General features: G+C 30.4%; 1 protein-coding gene across 3 annotated transcripts in view; it reads left to right on the top strand.

Moving 5' to 3' along the window:
• Ald1 (fructose-bisphosphate aldolase) overlaps positions 1 to 21,835 on the top strand; it is a 41,697-nt gene that overhangs the window by 2,955 nt on the left and 16,907 nt on the right. The window contains exon 1 of one of the 3 annotated variants that reach the window (XM_012292086.2): positions 18,495 to 18,965. The exons of the other annotated variants lie outside the window; for them this stretch is intronic. The gene's annotated coding sequence lies outside the window, so the exon portion shown is untranslated. Of the gene's footprint in view, positions 1 to 18,494; positions 18,966 to 21,835 lie in introns of those variants that run through there. 3 annotated transcript variants of the gene reach the window in all.

Raw genomic sequence — 21,835 nt, 5'->3', positions numbered from 1 at the left:
GTAACAATTGTAAAAATGTAAAATATTTAGCAATGGAAGTGAAATATACTGGGTGCAAACAGTAACTTTTGTTACAATTATTATCTTATTTTTATAATACTATTCTTCTCTTAATGCTTTTCTTTTTCTCGAGAAATGCAAATAAGATATTATGACTGGTAAAATGTTAATATTCCTTGACGTCGGTTATCAGCACTTCTTTATTATTTTTATTTCAGTGCGTAAAATGTTATGCGCTTGTATCAATACGCGATAAATGAAACCATAAATGGCTCGTAAACAAGATTATGATATGGTAGAGAAAAAGGAAAAAAATAGGGAGACCATAAATATAAGTTCCCTCTAATAAAGATCACACCGTAGCAATAAACATCGTGATAAATCGATCCTTTATTATACTTCCAATAAAAAAATAAAATTCCAGAATTCAATGTTATCTGTAACAAGTCATTCCGTTCTATAAAATACTTCTTTCACTGTATCTGATATGAGACATCTTTCACTAGAATATAATACACAATTTCTAATTTCGATTACTTGATAGAACAATTGGACACTTGGTATAAATAACACATCGCGTGTCACATTAACATGTTAACGTCGCAGTAATTATCGGTGATTGACGAATGTCACATAATCGAATAACTAAAAGAAAAATAGTTAAGAAAATTTTAGAAAGGGACCTGTCAGATATGCTTAAAGAATCGATTATTTTGTTTATAGGTTATTTGTAAATGGTTTTAATCTTTTTAAAAGACATATAATTATTATTTTTATTTATCTACTTTTATAATTTAAAAATTCTAAAGATGTCGGAGTTCGATAATTTTTAAATCTAGTATATTCATCGATTATCCGCCATTTTTTTCGTAACCTAACACAAAATATTATTCAAATACAATATTTCATTCGTTTTATGACAGCAAGACATTGCCTCATGTAAGACAATTAAAAAATATCGATTTCTTTAAACAGTGACAGGTGTACACTTAACGTAACAAAAGAAAAATTAAACTGAAAAATAAGACATATTTTGAATAACCGTAATTGCAGTATAATACATAACACTATTTCACTGTGGCAGATATGTTAAAGTTTCAGATTTTAAAGTAATGCGTTTACACGTCAGGAGCACTCTGACGTCACCTTTCAATTAGACCTCATCACGTTATTTAGAATCTTGATTACACGATCGTACTCCATCTACTATTTCACGTTCACTAATTATCTTTATTATCGAGAAATCGAGTCGAGTACTGTACGGAGAATGAAGCTCGTTGACTACATCGCGCATCGACGGCCTTTAAGGTTATGTCGACGAATATCGGTAGGTGCACTTTGTCGTGACGTTCACCTCGTTTGAATGCCATGGGTTCGGCAAAGTACACACAATTGCGCATGCGCGTTCACTTGTTCTGTACTGAACAAGGTGCGTTCATATTTGCGAATACTGACATTGTCAGACACGTAACGTAACAGTGAAATTACACAATTCTTGTTAAAATGCAGCCATAAAATTTCTAATTTCCCAAATTACCAAATTATTCAGTTATATGTATAGATCTTTATGTATATAACTTGAAAATTTGATATATGTAAATTTCTGAATTTATAGATGTCTTGTAAAACTCATAAAGTAAATAATTTTCAAATTATCAAATTATCAAAGTTATAAATTTATAAATTCTCAGCTCTGTGAATTTCTTAATTACCAAATTATCCAGTTATATGTATAGATCTATATATATGTAAATTTGAAAATTTGATATATTCAAATTTTTGAATTTACAGATGTCCTGTAAAATTCATAAAGTAAATAATTTTCAAATCACTAAATTATCAAAGTTATTTTATAAATTTTCTGCTCTGTAAATTTCCAAATTACCAAGTTAGAAATTGGAAGGTGGAAATTTAGAAATATATATAAGTGAAAATTTGAAATTTGATATTTTATATTAACATTGATTCAATTCTGTACTTTTTTGATCGCGAAGCATTGGTTTGAATATAAAACATTTATTAATGGAAGTTTCAATAGGGAATATTTTGAAGGACATTTTTAACGGGAGGTAATAAATTCAATTGTGGGGCAATCCTCTCTAATGGCGGACATCTGGTTGTTTTAAGTCTACTTTATAGTAGATACGAACAAGATTTTTACGATACAGTGTGAGAATTTAGTAATTTAATTTTTCTAACATATAAAATATTGATTTATTACAAATTAGAATTTCCATTGTAGTTATAGCCTTAATTAGTGTAATGAAAATAATCAAATTTTGGGTAAAATAAAAAATAATCTGAGATCATGAATTAAATCAACTAATTTATTATTTATATTTAATAATCTTTAAATATGATGTCACTTGGGGAAATATAGTGGTGAAGGTAGAAGAGGACTCTTTAATTTTGAAGGATTTTTGAAAATTTGAAAAGTTGGAGGTTTAGAGATTTAATGGGGGAGAAATTTTTATAATTTTTGGATTTAGAATTTTAGGAATTTGGGATTTGAACATTTGGAAATTTGAGAATTGGGGATTTGAATATTTAGGAATTTGAGAATTTGGGATTTGAAAATTTAGGAATTTGAGAATTTGGGATTTGAGCATTTAGGAATTTGAGAATTGGGGATTTGAAAATTTAGGAATTTGAGAATTTGGGATTTGACCATTTAGGAATTTGAGAATTGAGGATTTCAACATTTAGGAATTTGAGAATTTGAGATTAGAACATTTGGGAATTTGAGAATTTGGGATTTGAACATTTAGGAATTTGAGAATTTGAGATTTGATCATTTAGGAATTTGAGAACTGGGGATTTGAAAATTTAGGAATTTGAGAATTGAGGATTTCAACATTTAGGAATTTGAGAATTTGAGATTAGAACATTTGGAAATTTGAGAATTTTGGATTTGAACATTTGAAACTTTAAGAATTGGGAAATTAAAAATTTTAGAATTAAAAAATGATCAACTTTAAATATGTTTATCCAAAGTAAATCTACATTGCATCCGAACGTACGCAGACAGAAAATTAAATATCTGCCAATATGAATATTTGCCACCAGAAAATATTGTGTCTGTTACGCTACGTAGTCGGTACGTTCACTGTCCGTTGATATGAACGAACCTTTAACCGCAGCAAAATTATGCGACCGTTATTGACCGCCTGCCGACAAGTTAGAGTCGCTGCGCAGATGACTTTTTTAGTGGCTGCGATCAGAGAATCTGCATAAACTTTTCAGATAGTTGCTGATAATTCTGTGATATCTATATTTCGTGAATATTCTAAAGCCATTTCCTTATCTTCTTGGTAATATATTCAATTCCACAGGGGTCACTAGTGACTCGTAATTTAATATAGCGAACGTGTATGCCATAGTAAAAACTGTTACATATAGTATGATATTAGTGTTCTCTCTTACGATTTTATTGTTAGCGATAAAATTATTATTCTGTTACTGCAATTATTTAGAATATAATAGCTTTATATTCTAATAAAAATTTTTCATTCACTTTACATTACATAACTGGTATAACATTGATGTTACAGTTTTCTTTAATTTTATATTTTAGTACTTGTCTGATTACATTCACAATACAGATTACCTGTGACGATAACGATTACTTTCTTAATTAACAGAAAGAAATTAATCGATGGATTTTTGTAGTAATACAAGATAGAAAACTGATTGTTTAGGTTATAAAATGAATTGTATGTTTATGACTCATATATTGTGTCATACCAGATATGACGGTTTTTATCTTATGAGAAAACAATTTTAGTAATTTTTAAATTGAGAAGGGATATGTCCAACAAAATTGTGTAGTTAATTGTATGTAATATAATGTGTTGTTTTAGATTGTATGTAGATAATATCAACAATCTAAATAATATTTAGATAATATGTTGATGTTTTAATTATGATTAGCCCTCTAGGGATAATGTTCAGGGATAATGTTTAGAACAAGATACATATGTACATGTATCTTTTTACTGTTGATTCTTTCCTGAATTATATTTTTATGTATTGGGAGATAAAACTATTATTAGAAATTTAAGTTGAACTACAAGAAAATGATGAATTTACTATCATGCATATTCTGTGAATGTAATTATTTAACAGTGAAATTATATGTTGTTTAAAAATCAAATTTCAATAATAAAAATGTACTATAAGCACTATTCGCAGTTTTTGAGTTATAAATATTTTTATATCTCAAAAATATAGTTCCTGTGAATGTAAAGTATATATAATAATATATGATATTAATGCGAAAATGATATAATGTTAAAAAATTAAAATTTTAGTAACAAATACATAAATTATTTAAACTTCACTCAATTTTTTTAATTGTATTATACAAAGTTTTTACCTCATTGTTCTTATAAAAAATTACAAAATGACTATCAAATAAATTGCGCAATTATGCATATTGTCCTAAAAATACCTAAACTCCATTTTCACACTGACTCAGAATTTTTTAACACGTAGTCGTATGTTTACGAATAAGTTACATAAGAAAAGAACGATTTCTTGCATTGATTTAAGTGAAAGAATATTTACACGTATTTTCACACACTAAACTGCGAGAGACGTAGCTTTTATTATCAGACGCAGTTTTCCCGTATTTTTCACACAAGATATTTTTCTTTTATTACAGACCTTGGCATATTTACTTCCTCGGGACTATTAAATTGCGTAACAATTTATATTACTGTAATAAAACTTTCCTTTCTTCACGATTACTCGATAAACATTTAATCGCTCAAAATTCTGACAGATTCCACATGAAATATTAAAATTTTTATTATCAACGAATGCATACAAGAGCTTGTTTGCCAGTGGTTGCATGATTGAAACGTACAAAAGAGTGACATAACTGAAACATTTATCGTGGTAATCGTTACAATAACCAGATAAAAGTTTCTGATTATAAATTAACAGCTTTTCTCCGCTGTATCGTTTATAATTGAGAGCTTTAACATTATCTTGAAAACATTATCTGCCTTGTATTTGCTCTTCAAAAGGCGATAAAATTTTTGAGATAAATATGGAAGAATTCGTAAACGTGATGGAAAAATTTGCAGATACAAACACGTGTTTTTTAAGTTTTTTTGGAAATGAAATAAAAAGTATAAATTTATTTACTGAAATTTTTCATGGGAGTTTGAGAATTAGCATTATAAAACTTAACATCGTTATAATACATAATAAATACAAAAGCAGTGTTTTTATTTTAATAATATAAATTCACTTATTGTATTTTAAGAATAAAAATGTATTTTGCTTTATTTAAAAATAGTGAAACTGATAAAGTCATTTTATGTTCAAAATTTCAAACATATTTTATATTAATATGTAAGTAGTATGTTTTAAAAATATTTTCGATCTTCAAAACGTTTTTGGAAATATTTTTCAATTTGCAATGCAAAAATAAGTTGCTAAAAATATGACAAATGATAAATTTATATTTCAAATACAATATATCTATGATAATTAAATATAACTATTTTCCTATATTTGTTTCAAGGTATATGACAAAACAGCATAATGTTATTAAATAAATAAAAATTACAGCAAATGGATTTACTACAATGAAAAAAAGAAACATTTATTTTATTTAACAACCAAACTTCTTTGGTCAGTTAATGAACATGTATAACTATAAAAAATACTGTAATTAAAACTAATTATAACTTATTAATTTTTAAACTCTCAGCTGAACTATTTTGTCACTATAAAAAATATTTAATGGAAACCTACATTAAAATATCTTATAAATGTTCAATTTTAAATAAAGTAATTAAGTTAAAATTCAGTTTTAATTAATTTAAAATAGATAACACTATATTTTCTTCGAAAATTAGTTTACATTTCAGAAAAAGTAAAATTATAGAAAATTAAATAATTCTAGTGTACCAATTACAGATTAAATTTCATTTATTTAAATTATTATTGCTCGTAGTAAAAAATAATAGCTTATATCACCGAGAGAAAATTGTATCAATTAAATTGTCACGAACAAAAATTTACTTGTGTTCCTTGTTAAGTCAAGTACTTCGATCGACTATTTTTACGCAACGATAAATGCGATAATTAAGAGTTCTATTTCTGATATCTCACTAGATATATAATCGAAGTTAATTAACGAGTATTTCTGATCAATGTAAAATAAATTTATTTCGGTTGAAAGGCAGATTGTATTTATATGCTCGTAAAATTTGCGAACCGTTCAAGGGTATGTGATTTAATGAAATCGAGATTTTATTGTGGCTTGTTGAGTACAGTCAAGTGCAAATATGATTTTCATAGAAAAAATATGATAATCGAGGCTTATGGTAAAATATGGTAATTATTGTAATAATAAATAAGACAAAATGGGGTAAAATATGATATCCCGTTCGTTGATTTTTAAGGTTTTTTGGAAACTTAGAAATTTGGTGTTTTGGGATTTGAAGATAGAGAAATTTGGAAATTTTTATATTTAGAATTCAAGAAATTTGGGAAATTTGGGAAATTTGAGAAACTTGAGAAATTTGAGAAATTTGAGAAAATTTGAGAAAAGTGAGAAATTTGAGAAATTTGAGAAAATTTGAGAAAATTTGAGAAAATTTGAGAAATTTAAGAAATTTGAGAAAATGTGAGAAATTTGAGAAATTTGAAAAATTGACAAAGTTCTGCATTTCCACATTTTAAAACTTGTAAAGTTCTCTATTTCCACGTTGATAAATTTTGAAATGCCTAAATTTAAAATTATAAGATACCTAGAGAACTAAAAGTTTAGCAATTTGGAAAGTTTAGAAATTTGCAAATACAAGGAATTAAAAAATAACAAAATTAGAGACTGGAAATTTGAAATTGTAAACATTGGAGAACTCTTAAATTTGAGTTTATAAATTTATAAATTTAGAGATTTAATAATTTTGAAATTGGGAAACTTTTAAATTCGACAATTTAACAATGTGATAATTTGACAGTTTGAAAGATTGAAACTTTCTCAATTTGATAATTTGACAATTTGGCAGTTTGAAAATTTGACAATTCGCCAACTTGACAACTTGACAATTTGATAATTCGAATGATTGAAAATTTGGCAACTTCACAATGTCATAATTTGAAAAATATAGAGATTTTCAAATTGTAAATTTGAAAGATTGAGAATTTGAAAAATTTAGAAATTTCCTAATTGTAAATTTGAAAGACTGAGAATTTGAAAAATGTAAAAATGTCCAAATTGTACATTGGAAAGTATGAAAATTTGAAAAATTTAGAAATTTGCAAATTGTAAATTTGAGAGATTCAGAATTTAAAAAATTTAGAAATTTTGCAAATTGTAAATTTGGCAGTTTGAGAATGTGAAAAACTTAGAAATTTGCAAATTGTTAATTTGAGAAATTGAGAATTTAAAAAATTTAGATGTTTGCACATTGTAAATTTGAAAAATTTAGAAGTTTGTACATTGTAAATTTGAAAGATTGAGAATTCGGAAAATTTAAAAATTTATAAATGTGAAACATTGAAAACTTATAAATTAAAAAATTTAGAAATCCACAAGCCTGAGAATTTGAAAATTTCGAAATTCGACAATGCGAAAACTTGAACATTCATAAATGCTAAGTAAAAGTCTCTAGCTTAAAAAATTTTGAATTTTACATATTTGTCGTTATCGAAAAAAGCGTACATTCCACGCGAGTGTACAATATACCGATTGCTTAGACGCCAAGATACGGGTCAATGAATCGCAATTGATAACATAATAATGGCAAGGGGAGGTCTTTTCATCGTGAAACGAGGTTGCATGTTTCAGATATATTCACAATCCTTCGTAAACAGTCTTATCACTCCGTGTCGCGATAACTTACAGACCGGTATTTACATACTCTTGCGAAAATTACGTTATCGTCTTAAAACACCGATACCACGTCCACACATGAGACGTAGGAAAATTTGAATACGTGAGTTACAGCCGGTAATGAAAAATCTCATAAATACCGTGTCAAGTATTTCTTTCCCGCTATTATTAACTTCGTCACGTTTTTAATTAATTGCACGTTCAAAATTGAAACGAGAATTTCATTTTCCGGAAAGTTTCTTCGTTTTTGGTGCAAAATACATTGTAGCTTCGTTGAAACACTTTTTATCAAACGCTTCGAAATTCATTTTCGTGGAATACATAACGTTTAAATGAAAAATTTATTCGAAGGTGATTTATTTGCAAAGTTTATGAAATATTCAATCTTAGATTTTTTATTAACTTGGTATTGAAAGTTAGCAATTTAAGTACACGCATAAATAACTTAATATACACAAAAATGTTATAATTATTTTAAATTTTATTGAACTTTCTTTTTTTAATAATAAGACTTATATTGTGTTTTTATAATGATTTATGTCTTTTAACAAAAATATGTGATTTAAGAGAAATTTGAAATCAGTAATTCTGGTTTGAAAAACATCGTTAATCCTTGATATTTGAAGGGTAGAACTCTACTTTTAAAATAGAAGGGAAACTTTTTTAATTGAATTAATAGTACGATTAATTTGAAGCATTTCGAGCGTTGACAAACGTTAGCACATCACGCGCGATGACTCAACCAATAATTCTACTCCAATCCAATTCAACTGTTATTTTTGGTGTCCATCAGGGTCGTGACATAAAAATCTTCGAAACGTATCACGAAAGAACCACAGTACACACCTTTATTTTATTACAAATTTAATATATAAACTTAAAGTTTAAAATAAACTGCTAGATAACAAATGTTGTTATAAAGTAAATTTTATTATATTATTTGAAATTTGTTGTTACACCATAATTTATATATTGTTATTTGAGATTTATTGTTACACACAGCATTTCAACTAAAAATTTTATAAATTATTTTAGTATTATAACAATTTTTTAGTAGTATAACAATTTGATAATTATTAGTTAATATTGTTGTGATTGTATTATGTGTAACTGTGTAGTTTAAAAATTATCAAAATTGACAATAATTGTAATTGCAAGTATATTAGCAATAATTGTTATTGCAAGTATATTAACAATAACTGTCCTTGCAAAGTATTAACAAATACAATTAATTTTTTTTTTTATTAAACTTCAATATTCTATGACTACGCCTATAGATATTTCGATAATTCTTGTTAATACTAAACAAAAAGTTTAGAGATAATATGACGTCCAAATATCAATGTACAGAACAGTATTTTATCAGTATCCATAATTCTCTTGATATATAGTACAGCTTCAACTCCTTTCTGTGAAAAACACTAGCAAGTCATAAAAAATATTCCTGCAATCTTTATACTCTGAGTGATGAATTGTATCTTGAATGCTTTATGAGAACAGCTTCACGTTTATCGTCTACTTTTTACTTGTCACAGTTTATGTTCCTTCTTGTTCCACCATATTTTTTTTTTCTTAAAATGATATTTTTGTTGACACCTTTTAAAGTGATTTAAAAATGGGTAATTTTGTACATGTACATAGGACATTAGGTTTTCAATACAAAATTTTTAAATATCTTTCTTTCCAAATTTGCATATTCTTAATGAAACAATTCGCAAATAACCGCATTTCTAAATTTCTAAGCAACTAAAAAATTGTTCAATTTAATTCAATTGTCTTAGGGCGTATTAGTGAATTAATTAATGTATGTTTTAAAATTTTACAAATTTGAGAAATGTAGTTTAATTCGTTCAGTTTGATCCAATTCAATTTAATTCAATTTAATTCAGTTTAACTCTTTGGGGCACGGTGGGATTAAAAGTGTTCCGCCTTTTTTATGTATTTCACGGCATGGTGGGACATTTTTAGACATATTTAGAACATTTTTAGACATTTTTAGGGCATTTTTATACTGTAAGAAGTCTTGCAGTAGCTGCATGTGCATAGGTTTATATTTCGCCTTATTTACGTAAAGCAGTTGGTAATGTTTTCAAATAATGTTACAAATGTATTCATTTTGTTGGAAACATTCAACATGCAATTACCGGCTGAGCAATTGTTATAAACGGAAAGTTTATTGCTCTCACATTTTTTTCTTAGTTTCATGTTAAAAATCGCAGAGGTAAGTTAATTTCTATAAAAATTACTTCTTCATAAGCGAGTAACAATTTTTATAATATAAATCAATGGTTAAATTTGTTTGCAAATGATGAAAGTATAGGGGGGTTTCATTTGTCCCACCATACAACTTGTGGAGTAATACAAAAAACAATTTTTCTTTATTGTTTATGTTGTATATGCTTTAAAATTTAATTAATTGTTACTATTTTGTTCTATTTTTACATAATGTTATACCTTTATTAATAAAAATATACCAATTTTGTTTCATTTAAAGCTCGATAAAATTCCTGCGCAACATGGGTCTATATTTGATCTGAAATCCTGTGCCTCAAAGAGTTAATTTAATTTAATCTCATATTTTGTGGAAATTTTTAGACAACTTCAAATATTACACAGTAAATTATTTCCTTTTCAAAGAAATATTCGAAATATACATTGACTTCACTATGAAATCACGAAATTTATAAAGTCATCGGAAAGGTGACTTTAGATACCAGGCAAATATAATGCACTCGTCAGAGAGCATAGAATACGTATATTTATTTTTCGAATTCACTGCAAAACCGCAGAAACATCTAACTATGTTTGAATAATTTATCCAATTTCCAGTTCGCATGAAATTTCGCTTTATATGTGTATGCACATACGTACACGTACAACGTATATTTCATACAAGCGACGCAATCCATGCTTAAAATTCATTTCGTTACCTCACACTTGTCGTAAACGGACCAGTTAGAACTATTGAAATGATTGTTCTCATTTCCATTGTTCATAAATAGAATATGTCTCTGATCGTATTTACCTTATAAATCAAACGTTATTCCACCAATTTTTTTAACAATGACGTTATTAGAATATTTTAGAAATTTCTACGAATCGTGTTTCAAGTTATATCTTTCAAATAGTCGTGAAAACGTTCCACGTCGCCGAATTTTATTTCAAAGAACGAACGGGATCCAATTAACGTGCTCAACTTTGCGCGACGCTAGTCGATTGCTTAAAATCTGCCTTTATACAGGGCTGTTCACCCTAATGTTTCACACAAATATTTGTAATAATTTTATGAAAATACACTGTTAATATTCTTTTCTAATGTTTCACACAATTTTTCACGCAAATATTTGTAATAATTTTATGAAAATACATTGTTAATATTTCTTTCTAATGTTTCACACAATTTTTCACGCAAATATTTGTAATAATTTTATGAAAATACATTGTTAATATTCTTTTCTAATGTTTCACATAATTTTTTCACACAAATGTTTGTAATAATTTTAAGACAATATGCTGTTAATATTTCTTTCTACTAAAACAACGTGCAATAATAATGAACGTTTTAAAAAATGCTTTTAGTAAAGTACACCTTTGTACTTAACCTAACAAAAAAACATGTGAAAAATGTAATTGCTGACAGAGTTTAAATTGCAATGGTTTGGAAAATGATATACTTATCGGATTTATGGTTATTTAAATATATATATAACCTCGATAAAATTAATAATATGTTACATAAGCACTTGTTAATCGTGATGAGACATTCTGTGAACTGCACGTACCGAATCGCAGTGCGACATAACCTTATAGATTTTAAGCTTCTTTAAAAATGTAGTTGATATACATAACCTAACAAAAATTGAATTAATCTTTTTTCAAACAAAAGTACTTTAATAATTAAGCCTTAACCTTTTACACTCGGTTGTCCCCTCTGAATAACATTTTAAATATCAAAATAAAATCTCTGAGTGCAAAGGGTTAATAATATAGTGAACGTAGTTTGTATTTATATCCGTCTAAAAACACAACCTCAAAGTTACAATTTAGGCTATACCAACCTCTAAATACTTTAAACATAGATTGTCAAAAGGTTCATAACACCGTGACTTTTTGTTAAAAATTTATTACAAAGAAAATGTGGCCAGGGCTTCTCCATTATCGAGATTTTTCAAGACCTCGTTAAATGATCCATAAACGTTGCGTCACAACAAAAACTGGCTTGTCCAATATAAGAAAGATAGGTAGGTTGGTGGCTACGCCATTGCAACAAAAGGTTCAATCAATTACGGCTACGTGCGATCCACTTACGTGGCTTTTTCAGCCCCGACTTCAGCAGCAGCAGAAACTTGCTTCCGCCTCTGTGAAATTTTCAGGCCTTCTAGTCCCTGGTGAGCAGCTTCTTTATCATTTACGCGGCCAAAAAGCTTTCACCTACACGCCTTTCCGCCATATTTCTCCCGAAGCGTGACTTTCATTTCCATGCATTCTTCAAGAGTACCCTCCATCGCACGGGGAATCGTAAATGCTTTCTGAAATAAAAGGAGACGTTTTCTGCGTTGGCCATTCAGAGACGCACTCGAGGGAAAGAAAAACGTGGAAGCTTTAAAGCGTTTTGTTCGCGTCAGATAGCTGCGTGCTTTCGAAGATCTACAGATATTGAGATTTTTTTGTCAAAAGAAACCTCTCGGCTATTTGAGGCGGTTTATTTAATTCTGTGATGGGCAGATCGGGTGCACGTCGAAGAGCTTAGCACTCGCGTTTAGTGATGTGTTGGAGTGCTGTAGTGATGGGTTGGAGAATAATACTGAAGCCGATTTCAAATATTTTAAGTTGCAAATTTTCTTAGTTAAAAAATTAGTTTATTGAAATTTGGTAATTTAGAGATTTAAGAATTTTTTATTTTTGAACTTTTGAGCAGGTAAAAGATTGACGTTTTCAAATTTTAAAATAGAGGACTTTATTAATAGAAACTTGCTTTCGAGTTTAGTGATGTGTTGGAGTGCTGTAGTGATGGGTTGGAGAATAATACTGAAACCGATTTCAAATATTTTAAGTTGCAAATTTTCTTAGTTAAAAAATTAATTTATTGAAATTTGGTAATTTAGAGATTTAAGAATTTTTTATTTTTGAACTTTTGAGCAGGTAAAAGATTGACGTTTTCAAATTTTAAAATAGAGGGCTTTATTAATAGAAACTTGCTTTCGCGTTTAGTGATGTGTTGGAGTGCTGTAGTGATGGGTTGGAGAATAATACTGAAGCCGATTTCAAATATTTTAAGTTGCAAATTTTCTTAGTTAGAAAATTAATTTATTGAAATGTGATAATTTAGAGATCAAGAATTTTTTATTTTTGAATTTTTAAGCAGGCACAAGATTGAAGTTTTCAAATTTTAAAATAGAGGACTTTAATAATTTGCGAACTTACAAAACTCCTCAAGAATAAATATGCAATTCCGTAAAACGTGTTTGCATTTTCTGAATGCAGTGCATTCATAGAATAGTCGTAGAAAAAACATTCCATTCAGCTTCTTCAACTTTCCAATTCCTCATCAAGTTCGAGGCACAACCCGTTCTAATTACGCGTCGCATACAACAAACGGGCCGCAAAAGACTAATTACGCGTCCTGCTAGTACTTCGTCCTCTCTAAATGCGTATTTACAGGAAAAGAATTAACCTTCATTAGGATAATAGTATACGTAGGACAGTTGTCGCAGCACACAGCAAACAATACCATTCACGTAACTTTACGTGACTTCGAACTACCAACCAGCTACAACTTCTGTCGTACCTTCATTTACCTAACAAGTTACCTAAACGTTCCCTTAATTCCGCGTACCGTGCCAAACCCATTTAAATTATTTACAGAACTTCGTCGATTCCTCTCATCGCGGTTAATTTACCAACGGGGGCGGCCACGGTTGTTATTCGTTTATCACTTGACTGATGATCGAGAAACCAGCGAGAACTTGATCAGAAGTTAGGCAAATTGCGATAATCAATCTTCCATCGATCGGACGAAATTTACTTCGTTCTACGTAATCGCTTGGGTTATCAGAGATTGCTCGAAATCGTAAATGGCGGAGGTCATCATCGACGCCTCGTCATCTTTATCTACTAGCGAAAAACAGGGATGTTTTGGGCGTTTGGACAGATCCATAGAAACTATTTTTTGGTGGAAATTATGGATGTTCTATGTTTTGAAATATTACGACGATAGAGTTTATATTAAAGTAACTACGTTTTTTTTTTAATTAAATTATCAAATTGGATTTTTTAAAAATTAAATTATCGAACTAGGGTTTTAAAATTAAATGACCTATGTTGGATCTTTAAAATTAAATTAGATAACTAGGTTTCTTAACTAGGTAACTAGAATTTTTTAAAATAAATTAACCAGCTAGGTTTCTTAAAATTAAATTACTAATTCATTTCTTTTTGATTATATTAACTAATTTGGTTTTTCAAAATTAAGTAACTGATTAGGTTTCTAAAAATTAAATTAGCTAATTAGATTTTTTAAAATTAAATTAACTACTTGGTTAAAGTTAAATTAACTGCTTAGCTTTCTTAAAATTAAATTAATTAGAATTCTTAAATTATATTACATACCTACATAATATAACCTAACCATGTAATTTTATAAAGTATATCTAGTATGGTTATTCTAAACTTTGTTAAACTCTACTTATCAATATTTTACTCACAGAATTCTCTCAAACGATATAATATAAGTTAGAGAACAGTTAAAACCTCCATCATTTTTAATTTTTCTTGCAATGCATATCTACAGACAGAAATATATAATTTTCATTATATTTTGTATTATGTTGGTTTGACTCTAACCTTCAGCGTACTTAAAATTTTTGTAAATCTACTTCTAGTAAGAAAAGGTGACTTCCAGCAGATTACATTGAAATAACGTGTAAATGATCTTCTTTTGCATTGACTATGTTGTAAATAAGGAAATGTATTCAGCATGAGCTGATTCTGTGCTCCTGATCTCGAATCCAGAAGTGTTTACGATCTCACTGCTTTTGGAGGGCAATTATCGCTTTATATGAGCGTTTCTGTATTTCGTTTATGTATAAATACGTTATTAATTAGAATATGTTATGATTAGATAGGATAGTGGAGAAGATAATATCTATTTTATGTAATTGTGACATGTTTTCGTTACAGTATTATATTATGTACAGTATTATGAATGGTGTGTAGGTAGCATCTAACTGTGAGTATTATAGCTGTACATATGAGAGATACAGGTATGTTGTACTATGATGTGTATAATACTATTCCATATTGTCATTCATGCGTCATATACAACGCGAACTATCAGGAGGTATATCATTCTTGAGCGTGGAGTTCAGGAATTTTGGAATTTGCAGATTTGGGAAGTTTGAAATTTTGAATATTTTGAATTTAGGGATTTGGGAATTTGGGGTTTTAAAAACTTGGAAATTTTTCAAAATAAAATTTGGAAATTTGAGATATTGAGAATTTGGGAATTGGGGAGTTGGGGAGTTGGGGAATTGGGGATTTGGGAATTTGGGAATTTGGAAATTTGGAAATTTGGGAAATTTGGGAATTTGAGAATTGGGAATTTGGGGGATTTGGGGAACTGGGAATTGGGAATTTGGAAATTAGGGGAATTTAGGAATTTGAGAATTGGGAATATGGGGGAATTGGAAATTTGGGAATTGGGAATTTGGGAATTTGGAAATTTGGGGAATTTGGGAATTGGGAATTTGGGGGATTTGGGGAATTTGGAAATTTGGGGAATTTAGGAATTTGGGAATTGGGAAATTTGAAAATTGGGGAACTGGGAAATTTGAGAATTTGAGAATTTGGGAATTTGGAAATTTGGGAGATTGGAAATTTGGAAATTTGGAAATTGGGGAATTGGGGAATTGGGAAATTTTGGAATTGGGGAATTGGAGAATTTGGGAATTGGAGAATTTGGAATTGGAGAATTTGGAAATTTGGAAATTTGACATTTCAGGAATTTGGAAATTGGGGAATTTGGAACGTTGGAAATTTAAAGATTAATGAGTTCAAGAAATTGGAAATTGGGAAATTGAGGAATTTAGAAATTTAAAAATTTGGAGAATAAGAAAATAAAAAAATTGGAAATAGAACACTGTATTTTTACATCCTTTACAGTTTTTCTATTCACATCAGAAATAAAAAAAGATGATCAGCAGTAATTATGATTTTCGGTAAACGCTGAATCAATGCACTCTTAAATTCCTAATGAAGCTAGTATAGTATTTAAGGAAGGTTTAGAACATTGTTCTAGTGAAGTGGTTGCGATATACAGCTGGTAGCCTTGAATCATAAGTATTATAGAAATTGAAACGTTCGTTATGAAGTTTCTAGGGTAAGTGCTAATACTGTCCTTAATCTGGATTCAGATGCAACCTTTTGATAAGGAGAGATATGTGTACTATATGTGAATATATTTGAAATTTTTTAATTTTCATATCTCTGAAGTTTTGCATTAAACTGACTCCATGTTTAAATTCTCAAATGTAATTTAATTTTTAAATTTTCTAATTTTCTATTTTGTCAATTATCTAATTTTCTAATTTTCTAGATTTCTAATTTTCTGATTTCCAAAGTTTCAATTCTCTATCTCTTCACATTTCCACAATTTTAAATTCTGCAATTTTGAAATTTCCAGTCTTTAAGTTTCGTAACTTTTCAAATTTCTAAATTTCTATATTCATACATTTCTAAATTCCCATATTCTTCATATTTTCAAATTATTAAATTTCTAAATATCCAAATTTTTTAATTCTCAAAGACGCACATTTTTCACACGTTTAAGCTTCTAAATTTTTAAAACATTATACACTCAAATCTCCAAATCTTTCAATCATGAAATACCCTCAACTTCAAGATTTCCAAATTTTCAAGTTCCCAAAATTTCCAAACCCCACATTTTTATCTTTCAACCAAATTCGAACGTCTATCAACGAGTGAAAAGGTCACATTTTCCCCAGAGAAGCCAGAATTGCTTCTGACCGTTCCCTTATCAGACAGCATTCCAATCCGTAGCTGTTCTCTTCAAAACAACGTTCCTTCCCAAAAGCAATACGATTTCGGCTCTCTTGTCACATCCAAACTGTCCTCCTTAAACAGTTAGTCCATTACTATTCGATAGTTCTGTGATTTCAACTTGTTAGTTAACTCCCTGCATTCGAGAGGCGACTCACTGTTCAAAGAGTAGATATACAATAGTATGCAACATTCCGACAAACTACTTTTAAAGAGAAACGGAATAATACAACCAATTTAAATGCCCATACAAAATGGAATAAAGGGAGGATTTACGGTGCCATAAACCGGTATTTCCCATAACTTCCGCGCCTACCTGATACAGATGGGTTGGGATAATTTAAATAAAATTTCCTTCCCTGCATCTGTAATTTATTTGAAACTTTTTTTAGCAGAAATACCATTTTACTGGTATTAATAATTATTTTGCATTTAATTGCAAACAAGTTTTTTTAATTTTTATTTAATTTTAATTTTTAATTTGCATCTTTAGAAATGTGGGAATTTGAAGACCCTCGAGTTTGAAAATTATGAAACTTGAAAATTTGGAAATTTGAAAAATTATTTATATACGTAAAATGTGCAAATTTGCAGTTCGATTTATTTGTCAGGTGCGTCAGTCAAACTGTCCACTGCTGCAGAGTTAAAATAATGAAAGTTAAAATGTTCTGTCAATTTTATAGTCGACTATGCAGATTATAATTGGAACTTCAAATTTGAGTGAAAGTCGTGTTTGAACTCTGAGTGCGTCATGAGTCAGAGTATCGCAAAGGGTTAACCTGCGTCTAATTCCTCAGCTACGTACTGAGTATCTAAAAATACATTCTCAATTATTTTATGAATTCCCAAAAAACATATCAACGTTTGAACGACGTAAACAAACGTTCCCCATTTACGAGAATCATCATTCTCGAATTCGTAATAAAATGACAAGAAAGCATCGGTCTAGTAGTACCTTGACGACAATGCGTCGCTGGTAACAGGAATCCTTCGGGGTATGGAGGAACGTCTATCCCCGGCGCCGGGCACGGGTCTCCCGTGTCTCGCGTGACGATGCCGATGTCTCAGGTCACGGATTCAGGGTGCGCAGGGGAATAATACAGGCGTAGTCTCGAGAACGTCTGCGCGTGCTGCATTGCGGCTAGCCCACTCCCTAGTTCGACTCTGTATGGGCGGGCGGGCAGCGCGCTGAAGAAGGACGGGGCATTCGTTTAGGGGCGGCCCAGAGTGAGACAGCTGCACAGACAGGGGATAGAACGAGGAAAGGTGTCTGAGGGACAAAAAGGGAGAAAGAGAGCGACAGGAAAATAGGAAGACTGGTCGTCAGGTGAAAGAAGAGAGGCACAGGGTTGCTGGTGTGGATGAAACAACGGGAGCAGAGGGGAGAGACAGAGAGGGAGACACACGCGTAGAAAGAAGAGTGGTGGAAAGCTGGGGACAGAGGCAACGACAGAAAGGGAGAAAGAGAGAGAGAGAGTGTGTAGCAACTACCCCCCTGTTTTGCAGTTACGACACTGCACTGCAGCCAGGTACCCCTGCCGCCTCTTGAACGGGGCGAACGGGCCGGATAAAGCCAGTCGTCGTCTCGTGCTCGTACGAGACGCGACCCGGCGCCATTTTCTTTCCCGACGAGCCGCTAAGATGTAGTCGAGAAGCAAAATGGGGTCCTCTCGGCTGGACCCCCTAAGCTAACCATCAGCATCGTAGCCGAGGGAACGTTGTGTCGCAGCGATCGGTTTACTTTTTTGCCTTCGGTCTTTTATCTGTCTAGTCTCTCGTATCGATATTGTCGGTGATATTAAAGAGGTGGTACAACTATAATATCGTAAAGCGTATACTAAATTGACTCCAGAAATACCGAACCCTATATTTAGCGGACTGACTAACACCAAAGAACGTATTATTGTCGTTGTTATTATTCTTATTATTATCGTTACTATTAATTACCGTCATTATATTTATTGACACTGTATGTACGTGTGCCGTGATACGCGAGTCGTGGGATCCGGTTTGTTTACGATCAACGACGCATCGACCCGTTTCATGTGAAAAGGTAAGATTCTAGTATTCGAGAAATAACTATGCTTATTCTGTTGTAACTTTTCTTTATTGGGACGTAGAGATTTATGTAGATGTATCGTTTGCCACGATGAATTTGCACGATATCCTTCTTGAACATCCCTTTGTCGCTTCTTCCTTTAACCCGGAAAGGGTAAAGGGTACTTATTCTTACTCTGTCTGATTTGGTATTTAATTAGCCTTCTCTTCAAGCCGGTTATAATCACATTTATGATTCGATAATTCTGAGAAATTTCTTTGATGCTTAAACGTTCATCTGATGTTTTACTGAATCTGACGTTTTGCACAATTTGATGTTATGTTGAATCTGGCATTGTGTTTAATTTGATATTATGTTGAATTTGACGTTTTATTCAATGTAATGTTATGTTGATCTAGTAAAAAGTTCAATGTAATGTTATGTTGAGTCTAATATTAAGTTCAATATAATGTTATGTTGAATCTGGTAATAAGATCAATGTAATTTTATGTTGAGTCTAATATTAAGTTCAATGTAATGTTATGTTGAATCTGGTAATGAGATCAATGTAATGTTATGTTGAGTCTAATATTAAGTTCAATTTAATGTTATGTTAAATCTGGTAATAAGATCAATGTAATGTTATGTTGAGTCTAATATTAAGTTCAATTTAATGTTACGTTGAATCTGACATATTCAATTTAACATCATGTACAGCTTAATGTTATATACTCAATTTGACAACAAGCTCAATCTGAATATAATGTTGCATTCAATCTGATATTATGTTCAATGTGACATTGCGTTTAATTTGATGTCACATTAAATCTGACATTGTACTATTGCTAGATTAATTAGCCTTGTATTGAAACTAGGTAATTATTTATGTTAAATCACTCTGAAAACGTTCCTTGAAATATGATCACATTTTATAAGTTCATTTGTGGCGAAGAGTCCTTTCTGCAAGTTTATTATCCATTTTAAGGTAGATTATTTAAATATTAAAATGAACGAAATGATTCAGTTTGTGTGGATAAAACATAACGAAAAAGTTCATGATATATTAAAAAGATAAAAACATTTTCTAAAACAGGTTTCAAGAGGTATAAAGAACACGTTTAAACCTATTAAACTATGAAGACCATGTTTGAAACTATATACAGAGTCTACTTAAACCTATAACATTGCAGAGTATGTTTAAACCTACAAAATTATGTAGAGTATGTTTACATGTGTATAATTATATAAAGTTTGGTTAAACTTATATAATTAGACAGTCTGTTTAAACCTATATAATTATATACAGTACATTTAAACCTATAAAACTATACAGCACAGAGCAAATCTGGCTTCCCTAGGAGAAATACGACAAGTAAGGTGAAGAAACTATCAGTTCGTTGATTTGTAAGAATTTTATGGGGTTTCAAGATTTAGGAACGAATTAAACACGGCGTTTTGGAATTTGGGGATGTATGAATATGGAAATTTCAGAATTTGAACATTTAGAAATTTGGGGACGTTGGAATTTGAGGACGCAGGAATTTGGGAACATAGGAATTTACCAACCTAGGGATTTGGGGCTCTGAGAATTTGAGGATTGTCGGAATTGGGGACATAGGTATTAGGAAATTTTGTGGTTCTGTGGTTTTGAGATCAAAAGATTTGGGAAATCGATGATTTTGGAATGTGAACGACTGGGAATTTTGAGGTTTTAGACATTTGGGGATCTAGGAATTTAGGAGTTTAGAAGTTTGTGAACCCATGGGTTTGGGAGTCTAGAAATTTGGGAATCTATGAATTTAGGAGTTTAGAAATTTAGGGATATACAAATTTGGGAATCTAGAAATTTGGGGATCTAGGGATATGGAAGTTTAGAAATTTGGAAATTTAGAAATTTGAGAATCTAGGGATTTGGGAGTTTAGAAATTTGGGGATGTAAGAATTTTGCAGGGTAGAGATTTGAAGATCTAGGAACTTGGAAATCTAGAAATTTGGGAATCTGTGGATTTGAGGAAAAAGACATTTGGGGATTCAGCTTCTTAGAAATCTAGGAATTTGTGAATTTGAGAACTAGAAAAATTTGAAAACGTCAAAACTAAAAAATTTGATAACCACAGCATATAAATATTTAAAAATTCAAAAATTTCCACAAATACAATTTCTAAGCTTGAAAATGTGAAGTTTAGTAGATCACGAAATTTCGCATCTAAGAATTTGTCTATCAACATGTCTATCGATTTAAAAGTATGAAAATTTAAGAATTCAATAACTAACCTACACTTTCTATCGTGCTTAAGGTTAACACCCTGTTACATTTTTATCTCGTCAATAAGCACAAATTTATCTCGTCAAAGATAAACAGAACTGATTGACAAATCGTTGCATTTAATTCTCCAAATATTTTCCGTCACACGAAGGGGTATAAAGAGCTATTTTCTAATTGAAAAATAATACGGTTAAGATTGTTATACCCCAAACAGATTGTCAATGTCACGAAACGATGAAGTCGTTGCAACGTTTCGTGATTCTTCGATGTTCGTTCGGGCGCATTAAAACCAGAGTACCATTAGCGTCGCCGTATCAATTTAGCAAGTCATTATCGTTATCACGATTACCATCAACGTGGCACGAAAGAGACCCATTATTGCCGTTATTGTATCCCGAGAACGGTATTGCATCGTTGCTCTATGGTTGACGTCAGATCGAGTTCTCTATTTCAGACGAAGACGGGTGCTCCGTCAACCCTTTATCGATTTAAATTTCCCGCTTTTTTTTAAACTCACTTCCCGTGAATAACCGTTTTGAATCGGATGTTTTGAAATCAGTAGACCTGTGTCATTTAATTGTAAGATTTAACTATCATTTGTAAGATTTACATTACCGTC

Source organism: Megachile rotundata, chromosome 2 (assembly GCF_050947335.1).
Source record: "Megachile rotundata isolate GNS110a chromosome 2, iyMegRotu1, whole genome shotgun sequence".
Lineage (NCBI taxonomy): Eukaryota > Metazoa > Arthropoda > Insecta > Hymenoptera > Megachilidae > Megachile > Megachile rotundata.
The sequence above is the reverse complement of the archived record's forward strand: the minus strand, read 5'-3'. Positions and strand labels throughout refer to the sequence as shown.